The 13139-nt window shown below is 38.4% G+C and overlaps 1 long non-coding RNA gene across 1 annotated transcript in view; it reads right to left on the minus strand.

Annotated features, from left to right (window-relative positions):
* Nucleotides 1-2399: 2399 nt before the first annotated feature.
* The window catches only part of LOC148132220 (uncharacterized), a 41969-nt gene continuing 31229 nt past the window's right edge, over nt 2400-13139 (minus strand). The window contains exons 2-3 of the long non-coding RNA XR_015747732.1: nt 5845-5910; nt 2400-4070 (exon numbers count right to left, since the gene is read on the minus strand). This is a non-coding gene — a long non-coding RNA (uncharacterized LOC148132220). The remainder of the gene's footprint in view (nt 4071-5844; nt 5911-13139) is intronic.

The raw sequence follows: 13139 nt of genomic DNA on the forward strand, positions 1-13139 counted from the left end.
CAGTAAGACAGGATTTTAAACTCCATGAGCCTAACATTCTAGCATGAAACAGATTAGCGTTAAAAATAACCCTTCCCTCTCTGCTCCAGCATATATACATGTTTCTGTGCATGTGTGAATTATTTATTGATTTAGGAAATGTACTCCAGACCACAATGAGTTCATTATATGTGTATTAGATCTTTTTCCAAACGCAAGGCAAACAAAGGGCCTTGAGATACTGGCAGCTACGAGTCCAATTAAAGGGATCGGTGGGCTCATGTTCACAAATTGATTATAGTGATGTCAATATTAGTAGAGATGTTTGGGATCTGTAAATCTCAAGCTGCTTATTTTGAGAAGATCCAGTGTTTAAATAAGGGCCTTAGTCCTAAAGACTCTACAAACTTTTGGATATGAGAGAGAGAATTTACAAATCTGGTAAATTGGACAGCAAGCAACTTGCATGCTGGTGAAAAGTTTAAAAAGTAAAGAAATGGAATCCGGGAACATTAGAGAGTGTAGCATGACTCTAGAAATTCTATTTATGAAGTTGCTATCTTCTGAAGTGGCAGAGAAAAAACTACCAGAATGCAGACAAGAAATGGGGAATTTCCAGATATTATTCAATTCATATACAAGTATTCCTTAACTTACAACAGTTCATTTAGTGACTGCTCAAAGTTATGACACTGAATAAGTGACTTATGACTGTTTTTCACACTTACAACCATTGGAGCATCCCTGTGTTCACATAATCAAAATTCAGATACTTGGCAACTAGCATGTATTTATGACAGTTGCAGTGTCCTGGGGTCATTGATCACCTTTTGCAACCTTCTGACAAGCAAAGTCAATGGGGAAGCCAGTTTCACTTTAACAACCGTGTTACTAAACTTAACAACTGCAACAATTCATTTAAAAATGGTAGCAAGAAAGGTAAAATAAGGAGCCTCTGTGGCACAGTGGTTAGAGTGCAGTACTGCAAGCTACTTCTGCAGCCAGCTGCCTACAATTTGGCAGTTCAAATCCCACCAGGCTCCAGGTTGACTCAGCCTTCCATCCTTCCGAGGTGGGTAAAATGAGAACCCAAATTGTTGGGGGCAATATGCTGACTCTGTAAACTGCTTAGAGAGGACTGTAAAGCACTATAAAGCAGTATATAAGTCTAAGTGCTATTGCTATTGCTAAAATGGAGCAAAACTCACTTAACAACTGTCTCACTTAGCAACATAAATTTTGGGCTCAATTGTGGCCATAAGTCAAGGACTACCCATACTTCATTACTGATTTTCCAAGGAACATACACATTAAGGGTTATCTATAGCCTTCAATAGCCAATAACACAGTGGTGGGATTCAATTTTTTTTGCTACTGGTTCTCTGGGTGTGGCTTGGTGGGCATGGCAGGGGAAGGATACTGCAAAATCCCCATTCCCTCCCCACCCCACTAACCTGCTTTCCAGCTTCATTCTCCTGTGCAGGGCAACAAAAGAAGACCCAGCCGATCAGCTGGGAATCAGGAGGCAGAGAATAGATGGGGGAGGGGCCAGTCAGAGGTGGTATTTGCCTACCCAAAATTTCCACTACCGGTTCTCCAGAACTGGTCAGAACCTGCTGAACACCACCTCTGCATTTCTAAGATAGAGTCATCTTTAGAAGTGGTTTGTTGCACATATTCTTTAAAAAGATTGTGTTATGGTTGTTTCTTTTCCTCATAAAAAGCTTATAAGAATTGTATAAGTATAAGGATGCTTACGACAGCAGTTTACACCAAACAATTGTAGTTTTGCTCTCCAGTCAGGAGAGGGTGTTGTTTATTGCAGCTCCAGCCTAGAATTCAAATTGGGAATTTTTTGGGGGTGTGTGTGTGTTTTTTAATACTCTCATAATTTCTATTTCTTCCAAAGCAAAGTTTGGGAAGCAATAATTAGTACATTTATATAACTCCAATCAGGTGTCTCTAAAGATGGACATACATGCCATATTTTCTTTTTTCTTGTCCTGTGATTCAATACATTTACAGTTGGGAGAGGGGAAGGAAACTGTATGTTATGACTTTTTTAAAAAAAAGAATTATGGTTTTCCTCTCCCTAGAAGTTGGAAAAACAAAATCTTAGGTGAGACCTGTTTTATAACAATTTTTTTTAATCATCTCTCCCAAGATCAGTGCAACTATGCGCTATTACATTATGTATGCGGTTTTAAAAATATCTGTACAAGTTTAATTTACTATTCATCAGCTTCATGAAGAATAATTTCTTCAGAACTTCCTTCCCATCTTCCCACTTGTTTTGATCTTCTAAAATTTCTCTCCATAGTTTAGTCACGTCTTCTCTTTGGCAACTTGCAAGAGCCTGTTTGCTAGTGTTTGCCTATATCTGTTGGTTGGCTTATATATGGGACTGAGTGATCGTGAGATTTTATTTTTGTTTCAGTTCAAAGCTGGTGTTTTTCCTGCAGATCATGAGAAAAAGAGGATAAGTCTGTTCTTATATGAGGTCTGTCTTTCTGCCTCTCTTTCTATGTGAAACCAACACGTCCACAAAGGTGCTTTTTTCAAAAGGAAAAACAAAGTCGATTTGCTTTTTTTAAAAAAAGTACCTTTGGGACAATCATGATCTGGACGACTGAGTATCTTCCTAGACATTCAACACGTCTACACTATAGTAGGGAGAGGAGAAGAGTTTAGAAATCCAGCCTAGACCTAATTCTGTAGAGACTATTATACAACCTTCTGGGAAATGTTCTCAGGAAGATACACAATATTAATAATCCAGTCATGATATTCAAATTTTCTCATTTGAAGGAAGAAAAAAAGTGGGGTAAGGAGTTGCTGCCAACTGCTTCGTCTTACATCATGGAACTTTTTATGTGTGTTTGTGTGTGTGTGTTGACATTAATAGCCATGTTTTGATTTTTTTTCCCCAGTGGATGTTTTCAGAAGCAATTTATTAAAATCCCTATTCAGTTGAAATCTTAATTGCTGTTAGGACAATACCTGAAGATCCACACTCAATTAAAGTTCTGGAATGCAACACAATGGACAACAGTAAGTTTCCTATTGCCAATCACACTGGTAAAAAAAACCATTGTAAATGACATCACAAGCTACAGGATCTCAGATGTTTGTGAGGTGGAGTGGATGAATCTTCCTCCTGGTGACTTTGAAGATGCTCAAGCTGTTGAGAAGTGGCAGGACATCCATGAATCACACATGATGCCAGGTTTTTCATCGTCTTCAAGTTTCACATTTGATTGGAGCAGGTCTTGACTGAGCATTTCTGTCTTTAAAGATTAGTCAGGATGCTATAGATACATCTCTGCTATGAGACTGTCCTATTTGTACACAACAGGCATCCAATCAGAATGTATCAGTCCAGACCACTAAGAGATATCTGAGGTCAAAGTGATACTAAGCTACTTCTCAACTTCTGTAGTGACACACACTTTTTAAAACGAGTGACATTTTGTTAAAACAAACAAACTTGCATTAGAATAAGAGAAAGCACAACTGCACACCCCCAGCAATGGTATTGACTGAATGGTGACAAGATCAATTCACTCCAAGAATTATCCATGGCCTCTCCTATACCTCCTGCTTCTTTTTTCCCCAGAATTGAAGATGTAGTTGCTGGTTCAGTTGGGGTTTTGTGGGCAACAGGAAAGAAGCAACTTTATGGTTCTCTCTCTCTCTGTCTCTTTCTGTCTCTCTCTCTTTCTCTTTCTGTCTCTCTGTGTCTCTCTCTCTCTGCCTCTCTCTGTGTCTCTGTCTGACTCTCTCTCTCATCTCTCTTTCTGTCTGTCTGTCTCTCTCTCTCTCTTTCTCTCTCTGCCTCTCTGTCTGCCTCTGTCTCTCTCTGTCTCTCTGTCTCTGTCTGTCTCTCTGTCTCTGTCTCTGTCTCTCTGTCTCTGTCTGTCTCTGTCTCTCTGTCTCTGTCTCTCTCTGTCTGTCTCTCTCTCTCTCTCCAAAATGCCACTAGCCAGCTCTGCACAGATGACTGCTTATTATGGCCAGGGTATAATGTGCCTTTGTGTGAGATTAGTCCAATGCTGCTTTTGTTTCCGTATTTCATCAGGCATGAGAAAGACCTGGAACAACAAACAGAAAGTCAAAGCAATATGATCGTGACAGGTGGGGAGCACTGAAAGGAGTCAATCTGCCAGATCCCAAATTGTTCTCGTGCTGGCAAAGTGAAAGGAAAGGAGGATCAGAGATCTGTTTTCACCCTTCCTTTTAATAATATGCTTCCTCCTGCTGTTTCCAACCAGGAGGATATTAATTCCTGTAAATGTCATAGTTGGCATTTATGTCTGCATATTTTAAGAGAAGTTCCTCACTGACCATACTGGGAGTAATAAAGAAAGAGAAAGGGACAGTCCCAACTTGGAAATTTTCTGATACACTATGAAAACAAAACAAAAAAGTTTGCTCCATAAAGTGGCGTCTAAAGCTTTGGATGACCTAGAAGTATTATATATAATTATATAATTTTCTCCCTTCCAAAAAGGAAAGTCTAGCTTCCTTGAATTTGGGAGCCCATAAAAATCAACAAAAACAAGTTTAGAAAGAACTGGATAGTTCTGTGATCCATTGGGTCATCTTTTAAGAGAAAAGTAGCACAAGGTGATGTGACCAAAATGAAAATTCAATTTTAGGCTGATTTATTGGTTTTTTTATCCTAATGCTCCTTTGATTATCTACAGAGTATAACATAAACAGAACAATAATTGTAGGGGGCAACAAACTTCAATAATAAGTCAATATTTACTTGCCTGAAAAGATAAACAGAAAAACAGAAAAGCAGTGATAGTGGGAGTGAATTCTGACTTCCTGATGACTTCTGCATTTGTTTGTGGGAAGCTGGCAGGGAATGTTGGAAAACATGACGACATGACGGTGGGGAAACTGCTACAGCCACAACTTTGTGAATAAAACTGGCCTGAACACTGTGGAAATTTCAATTCCACGTGAGTCCTGTATTATTATTTTTTTAATGCATTAGGTACTTTTCATTTAGAGGCTTGCTGGCCTAGTGGTTAAAGTGCAGTACTACAGGTTTATTCTGCTCAGTCTGGAATTTAATCCCGATGGGACTCAAGATTGACTCAGCCTTCCATTTTACCAAGCAAATAATGCTTCTTCATGGTCATCCAGGTGGTTTTGGGCATAAGACTTCAGTGTCTCTTGGTTTCTAGCCTTCTGCCTTAACCACTACACCAAACAAAGTACCTTGAAGCAGATATGAATCTTAGTTCTGGATTCTGCATGGCTCTTCTAAGACAGGCACACCTGATTGCAATTTGAGAGTAGCAGATGTCTTTTCCCAAGTAGCCTGAAATTGAAGAATCATGACACAGACCTAAGGGGAGTGGGGGAAGATTAGTGGAAGCCCCTCTCTATATTTTTCCTTCCTCCACTATATTTTAAAGTGGCTTAAAAAGACTAAATGGATTTCCCCTTGGCTGGCTATAAATCCTCCATGCTGGGTTTCAGTTGAAAAATGAAATGAAATTAATGTTTCTATATTATTGTCGATTTAAGCCACTTTACTTTTGAGGCATGCTAAGGGATTTTCAGCAACCTTGCTGATCAGCAGTTCTCCATTTAGCTTACAGATATTCTGTGTCTTTTTTTCAGGGCCCATAAAGTATCTTTCAGACAAGACAAATTGATGAAACTTGTGTCATTTCAAATTACAGCCTGAAGTTCTGACCGTCTGTCATCAAATATAGTGACTACCTTACAAATGTACTATTCTGGCTATTGACTGAAATACACACTTCACTTTGACGTCTGAAAGTTCCCAAGAAATTGCTTTTATTATAAGCATTCAAATAAGATAAACATTCAGCTGCATCTCACCATTTTTGGGGGATTCTCCTTGGCTCTGATTGATGACTGTAGAAGCCCATTTCTTTGATGCATCACCTAAAGTAGGAAGAGAGCTGACCTAGGGATTGTGTTTTGGTTTTTTTTAATGTTTTTTCACTACTTACTGAAAATCCAGATTTTCCCATGGAAAAGTCTTTATCTCCAGTTAAGATTTCTGGGCAATGTTTTCATTTCAAATGCCCAGTGTGTATATTTACCTAAAATGGTGCTTTTCTAATGTCCTGCCAGAAGGTCAAAACTCCTCTGAAACTGAAGCTGGTGAAGAACATGGCCTGGGAAATTGGCTTTCATTGAAACAGCTGTTTAGGCAGTAGCAGTAAAATAAAAATAAATAAATTCCTCCAGTGAGGGCAGGAAAGATTTGTGAATGATTCCTGTTAAGTCAGAAACTACAGTGTCAGTTCTGCTCCTGTACTTGGGAAAAGGGCTCTTTTTGTGACTGCAGTTGTTTTTCCTGTTGCTGCTGCTGTTTCCTAATATTCCAAGTGAATATTAATCAGTGAGAAAGCATATGATATGAAGGCATCAATGATTTCATGATCTGTGATGACAGCTGCCAGCTTGGAGAATGACTGCAAATATTAATAGGTGCATTCAACCTATCAGAGCTAATGACATCTATTTGAGTGCAGACTTTTTTTTGCCATTGTTCATTGCTTTTTTGGGGGGGGGGTCTTTTGGGGGTGCCAAGTGAAAAGCCCTTGGGTTTTCTGCCTCAATTACAGATCTATGTTTATTTTTGAATATCTTCTTAACCAGTCAAGAGAGCCCCTGACATACCCGATACTATTAAATCTCGCTGCCTCTTTGAAACCTTGGGAGACCTTATAAATCTTACAAATTATCATCTGTATTGTCGTCTCATTTTGACCTTCCCGTATGTGAATATGGATGATGTCCCACTAAACAGATTTCCCTATATACTGGCTGAGAATCATTATGGACCTTAGCTGGCCAGATGCCAACCACTGTATTACACTTTAATTTGAAGAAAATCATCCTGGGATCACAGCCATAGCACTTATACTTAAATACCACTTCACAGTGCTTTACAGCCCTCTCTAAGCGGTTTACAGAGTCAGCATATCGCCCCCCCAACAGTCTGGGTCCTCATTTTACCCACCTCGGAAGGATGGAAGGGTGAGTCAACTTCAAGCCTGGTGAGATTTGAACTGCTGGCAGTCAGCAGAATTATACTGCAGTACGGCATTTTAACTATTGCACTGCCACGGGTTCATGCTGATTTTCAATGTGAAATAAGCCAAAACACAAATTAAAAGGGATGTATTGAGTCTCCTATAGTTTCGATAGACCTGCAAATGCTTCTAAGATACTCCCAAATATTCCAAAATGGGGGGTGGGTGGGGTGGACATGGTCCATCAATCCTGACCAGTTTCTTAAAGTGACATTTGTGCACCTGTGGCCTGCTCTCTGCAACTCTCTTTATTCAATAAAAGGAAAAGGAGAAAAATCGCCAAAAGAACTCTGCCCTTGATACAAGGTTTAAGGCTTAAGGAAGTGATAAAAGAATAACAAACATTGGACAGTAAAAACGTTCAAGGATAAATACTCAGTTTCCAGTCTGTCATAACACTGAAAAGATGAACAGCGCCTAGAAATTACTTTCTGCCAATGTTTTGCTTACATTCGATACAACATGTTCCAAGCAGGACATTGTGGGGAATAAAGCATTTGAGTGACACGACTCCCAACGAAAGCACGTTTACAATCATCCCTCTGCTGCGCTGCAAATGCTATTTAAAGGAAAGAATACAGATGTCATGGTGACTACATGGTAACAGCAGTGTACAAAAGGGTTACAAATGAGCATCGACATCTCGGTTTCCATAGGAATTTGGTGAGCAGTGAGAATTTTGAGAGCCGTGTTGCTAAACAAAAGAATATTCAGCCTTTTGATGAGCATAATTATATATTCCCATTGGAATGTCTCTTTGCACATGTGCCCGTTTGGAGCTTAATGGAAAACAGGCCTGCAGAAACCTTTAGGTGTCAAGGAAACAAAGAGCTGGGAGCTACATCATCCCTCTCAGCACATGGAAGCAGTAAAGGTTACCGATGCAGACCGTGGAGATCCTAGCAGGTCACTGGGGCACCTGTGAAATATTGCTGGGTACAGCAGTAAAAAGAAAAAGTAAGAAGCAGACAAGTAGAAGGGGGATTTGTTTAGCTGGATTATGCCTGTCAGAATGGGCTTGAGGAACACAGAGAAAGAAACATGAAAGAGAATCACAAAGACACTCTTTTGCAGGACTAGGATAAGCTCTGATCAGCATCTCAAGAGAAAGAGCATTGTTAGGGTTTGAGGATTAACCCCTAGAAGAGTATTGCAGCAGTAGTCAAACCAAGAAGCCAAAGGAGAACGGAAGGGCCCCAGAGTATACACACACTGAACACAAACACTGTTTGTAGTTTAAATAGTTTTTAATCCAGTTAGAGTTTAAGCATTGTCATTCAGTCCATTAAGTCATTCACAGTATTTCCATCCAGTAAGACTCACTAGTATAGTCCAAGTTAAGAGTCCTTGCTATATCTTTATCAGCCGATAAAGATATCTTCTCCTTCTCCGGTTTCACTCTCCAGAGAAACAAACGCTGGATATTCAGCAAACAGTAGCAAACAATAACAGTTCAGTCACAGGCACTCACAGTCAGTAATCACAGTTAGTCACAGCAACACACAGTAAGTCGCAGCAGCACACAGTTACAGTCAGCACACAGTTACAGTCAGCTACAGACAGAGACAGTAAGCTTTCCAGCTTCTAATGCTTCCTTATATTGTAACTTCTAGCCGCACCCTTAATCGGCTAATTTCCTGCTGCATTGTGCTTAAAGTGATAAGCACTTAAACCATGATATCTAAGTTTTATATATTTATTCACCCAAACCATATTTGGTATCAATGTTATACCTAACATACTCCCCTTTTGGGTGAAATAAATATATAATATCTTTACAATCTAACCCCATAATTTTCACAACTCTCCTGGTGCTTACTGGCACCTTGGGCTTTAGTAAAATTATCAGCTAAATTGTCCTCCGACATACAGTACTCTAGCTGAATCATCTTACTTCTTACAGATTGTCTCACATTTAGGTATCTTAGATCTGTATGCTTGCTCCTTGTTTTTACTCCAATATTTGTGGCCATTTGAATTGCTGCCTGATTATCTTCATGTATAATTATAGGATAATCTACAGTTATACCTATATCAATTAACATTTGTTTATACATTATTAATTCTGTACATAACAATGATAAACAGGAGAATTCTGCCTCCATAGTAGACAAACTTATATGCTGTTGTCTTATTGACTTCCAGCCTATTAATGTCTTACCCAGCATTATGGCTGTTCCTGAAGTCGACTTTTCTAGTGTCTCTTTCTGATGCAAAGCTAGCATCTGCATAAGCACTCAAAATTAAATCACCCTTTGGTTCTAAATACAATGAATAATTCATTGTCTTTTTAAGATATCTTAATATCCTCTTAGCTGCAATCCAGTGTCTTTCACATGGTGCAGAATTGAATCTAGCCAACTGATTCACGCAGTACGATATATCTGGTCTAGACCAATTACTAATATAACTCAAACTACCAATTAAAGATTGATAAATCACCTTATCAAACTCAGGGCTTTGTTCATCAGTGTTGCTAAACTCCTGACTCATTGGAGTCTTAGCTGGCTTACAAAGCTCCATCTTGTAATCTTTTAGCAATTTGCTTATCTTATCTTCCTGAGATATCTTAAAACCTTTCCTTGTTTTCTTTATATTCAAACCGAGATACTTCTTTATCTCCCCTAATTGCTTGATCTTAATTCTCTTTCCTAATGATGCTATTATTTTATTTGCTTCATCATTAGTTTCAGTTATCAATGCAATGTCATCTGTGAATAGTAATAATAATGATACTTTCCCATTTGTCTCCCTCTTAAACAGACATGGATCGGCTAAACCTAGCTTTAAATCCTATATTGTCTAGTTCCTTTACAATATACTGGTTCCATTCATAGCCTGATTGTTTAAGACCATAGAGGCTTTTCTTTAACAACCAACAATCATTATTATCCTTATTTTCACTTTTAATACCAACAGGTTTTTTCATATAAATAATATGTTTTAATGGGGCGTGCAAGTAAGCAGTTTCCACATCTAGATGGTTAACTATATAGTTTTTACTAGCTGCCCACACTAAAGCTGCTCTCAAGGTTGTTGCCTTAAGACTAGGTGCAAACACCTCATCATAGTCATTAGCATTCTGCCTAAAACCTTGGGCTACTAACCTTGCCTTATGGATTAAATTACCATCTTTATCTATTTTTACCTTAAATATCCATTTGCAGCCAATGGATTTCTTTCCTACAGGTAATTTGGCATTTTCATACACCTTCATATCTCTTAATGAATTCAGTTCCTTATTCATTGCTGCATACCATTTTTCTTTTTCCTTATTAGGATACTTTTTAATTTCTTCTACAGAATTAGGAACTTGATTAATCTGGCACACTGTGTTAGCCTGGTACCTATCAGGCGGTCTAGATACACGTGTAGTTCTTCTGGGAATTACAGGGCTTACAGGAGGACTTTGTTGAACTACTACCTGTTCATCTTCCTCATCCTGTTCAGCTATTGAATCTGTTTCTTCCTTTATGGGCACTATTTCATCCTGTATTTTTCTCTTTACTTTATTTTTAAAGTTACAGGGATAACTAATGGGATTTCTATAGGATTCAATAATTACATCTTTATTGGCATCCTGTTCTAATTTCTCCCATCCTTCATGTTCTAGAAATTGGGCACTAGCACTACATAACACTTTAGATGTGCCTTTCTCCCAAAATCTATATGCCCTATGGTTTGCCTGATAACCAACGAAGAAAATCTTTTAGCTCTATGTTGCCCTTTTTCCTGAGTTGTGCAGGAATATGCACCCATGCTGGTGCACCAAATGTGTGCAGGTAACTTAGATCAGGTTTCCTGCCATGCCACCTGGTGAATGGTATTTCACCTGTTGTTGTATTAACAACGTTGTTCAATATGTTATTAGCACACATTGTAGCCTCCCCCACAAAGAATCAGGTAACCCAGAATCATTTAACATTGTTCTAACCATTGCCTGTAGTGTTTGGCCTCTTCTTTCAATAAAAGCGTTATGTTCTGGCCTGTATGGAGCAGACTTCTTATGCTCTATTCCAGCTACCTTAAGTCTGTTCTGGAATTTGTTATTAATAAATTCCGTACCATTATCTGTCACCAGGGTTATCAGTTGCCGCTTAGACTTTCTTTCAGCAAACCTAAGCCAATTGAAAAAATGTTGATATGTTTCAGTTTTGCTTTTTCATTAAATAGCAAAACCCATATCTAGAATAATGGTCCATAATGCTCAGTATATATCTAGCACCCCCATACTGGGTTTCTTTGGACCTATTATGTCTGCAAATACTACTTCTAAAGGTTCTTTTGTTTTGAAACCATTTAACCTATTTGCAGGCAATACCTTGCTCTTATCTTCACAGCAAACATTACAACGCAAATATTTATCACAAGATTTTAACCTTATTCCTTCAGATAACTCAACTGTACGTTTTAGCATTTTAAAATTTACATGCCCCAAACGCCTATGCAATAAATGGATACATTCATCATGAGGCTTTATATTATTAAATACAGTTTGAGCCTCCCCTTTCTTACTATTATCTAAGACATATAATGTTCCATTTAAAGCTGCAGTTACCCTTTTGTTATCTTTTTCAATTATGCAATTATTATCTTTAAAAGTAATTACATAACCTAATTTATCTAATACCCTTACTGAAAGCAAATTAAACTTTAGTTGCGGTACATACAACATTTTTATATCCTGGTTTATGTACGGACAACGTGCAAAACCTTGACCTTTCGCTTTCAGGTTCCAGCCATTAGCAAGAGATATATGTTGAGAGCTTGTAGACATTTTTATAAATTTTGTCTTATCTCTTGTGATGCAGTGGGATGCGCCACTGTCAACCACCCATAAATTATTCTTCACATCAGAGTTGCTAAACGTGGCTAGTTCAAATGCTTTCTTTGGCTTTTTTATATTCTGGCTTTTTCTCTTTTTGCAGAATCTTGCCAAATGTCCTCTGCCTCCACAATTAAAACACTTTTTAATTGTGTATGCCGTTGAAGATAAATTCTCTTCTTCCAGGTGCTTTACTTTGCTTTGCTGGTTTCTTTCAAGCTTTGAAGATAATTTTTCTTCTTTCTTATCTTCTCTCAGCTCGTCACGCTCATGCCTTCTTCTGGCTTCTTCTAGTAGCCTGCCTGTAATCTCGGTTAATGAGAGGCTTTCTTTTGGCAATACCTCTAACGAAGTCACATAGTCATCATAGCTTTGATCTAATGAAGATAATATTATGTAGACTTGTTGCAGTTCATTAAATATAAGCTCTTTTTCTTGCAAATCTTGAAAAATGCTCTTCATACAGTTTAAATGAACTAACATATCTCCATTCCTCTGAAGATGCGTTCGAAAAAGCTTCCGTGTAAGATTTATATGTGCTCCTACACTGTCCCGAACATAAATCTTCCTGAGGTTCTCCCAGCAGTTTGCAGCATTTTCTTCTCCACGAATATGGACAAGCTGCTGATCACAGAGAGTCAGTCCTATGATGCATAAAGCCTGCTCATTCTTCAGTTTAAAGTCTTGTAACTTTTCGTTATCATCATCATTAGCAGGATCCCAGCTACTCACATCTGGTGGGTTTGCTATAATGTCCCACAAACCTTCTCTGCGTAGAAGTAAACTACATTTCATTGACCATGAAACATAGTTTGTTCCATCCAGCCTGGATATCATGGACAGTTGTGACAAATTTACTTGTGCCATTACTCTTCAGATATTTTGACTATTTTAAACTAATTAAAACAGTTTGTTTTTACAGTAATGTGCAACTCACACCAACTCTCTCTGCTATATCCTGGTTAGTTAGACTATGCTGCTGGGCCCATAACCAATGTTAGGGTTTGGAGATTAACCCCTAGCAGAGTATTGCAGCAGTAGTCAAGCCAGGCAGCCAAACGAGAGTGGAAGGGCCCCAGAGTATACACACACTGAACACAAACACTGTTTGTAGTTTAAATAGTTTTTAATCCAGTTAGAGTTTAAGCATTGTCATTCAGTCCATTAAGTCATTCACAGTATTTCCATCCAGTAAGACTCACTAGTATAGTCCAAGTTAAGAGTCTTGCTATATCTTTATCAGC

This window comes from Notechis scutatus, chromosome 2 (assembly GCF_049901735.1).
Source record: "Notechis scutatus isolate UNSWTSFEM ecotype Mainland chromosome 2, rNotScu1.2, whole genome shotgun sequence".
Taxonomy (NCBI): Eukaryota; Metazoa; Chordata; class Lepidosauria; order Squamata; family Elapidae; genus Notechis; species Notechis scutatus.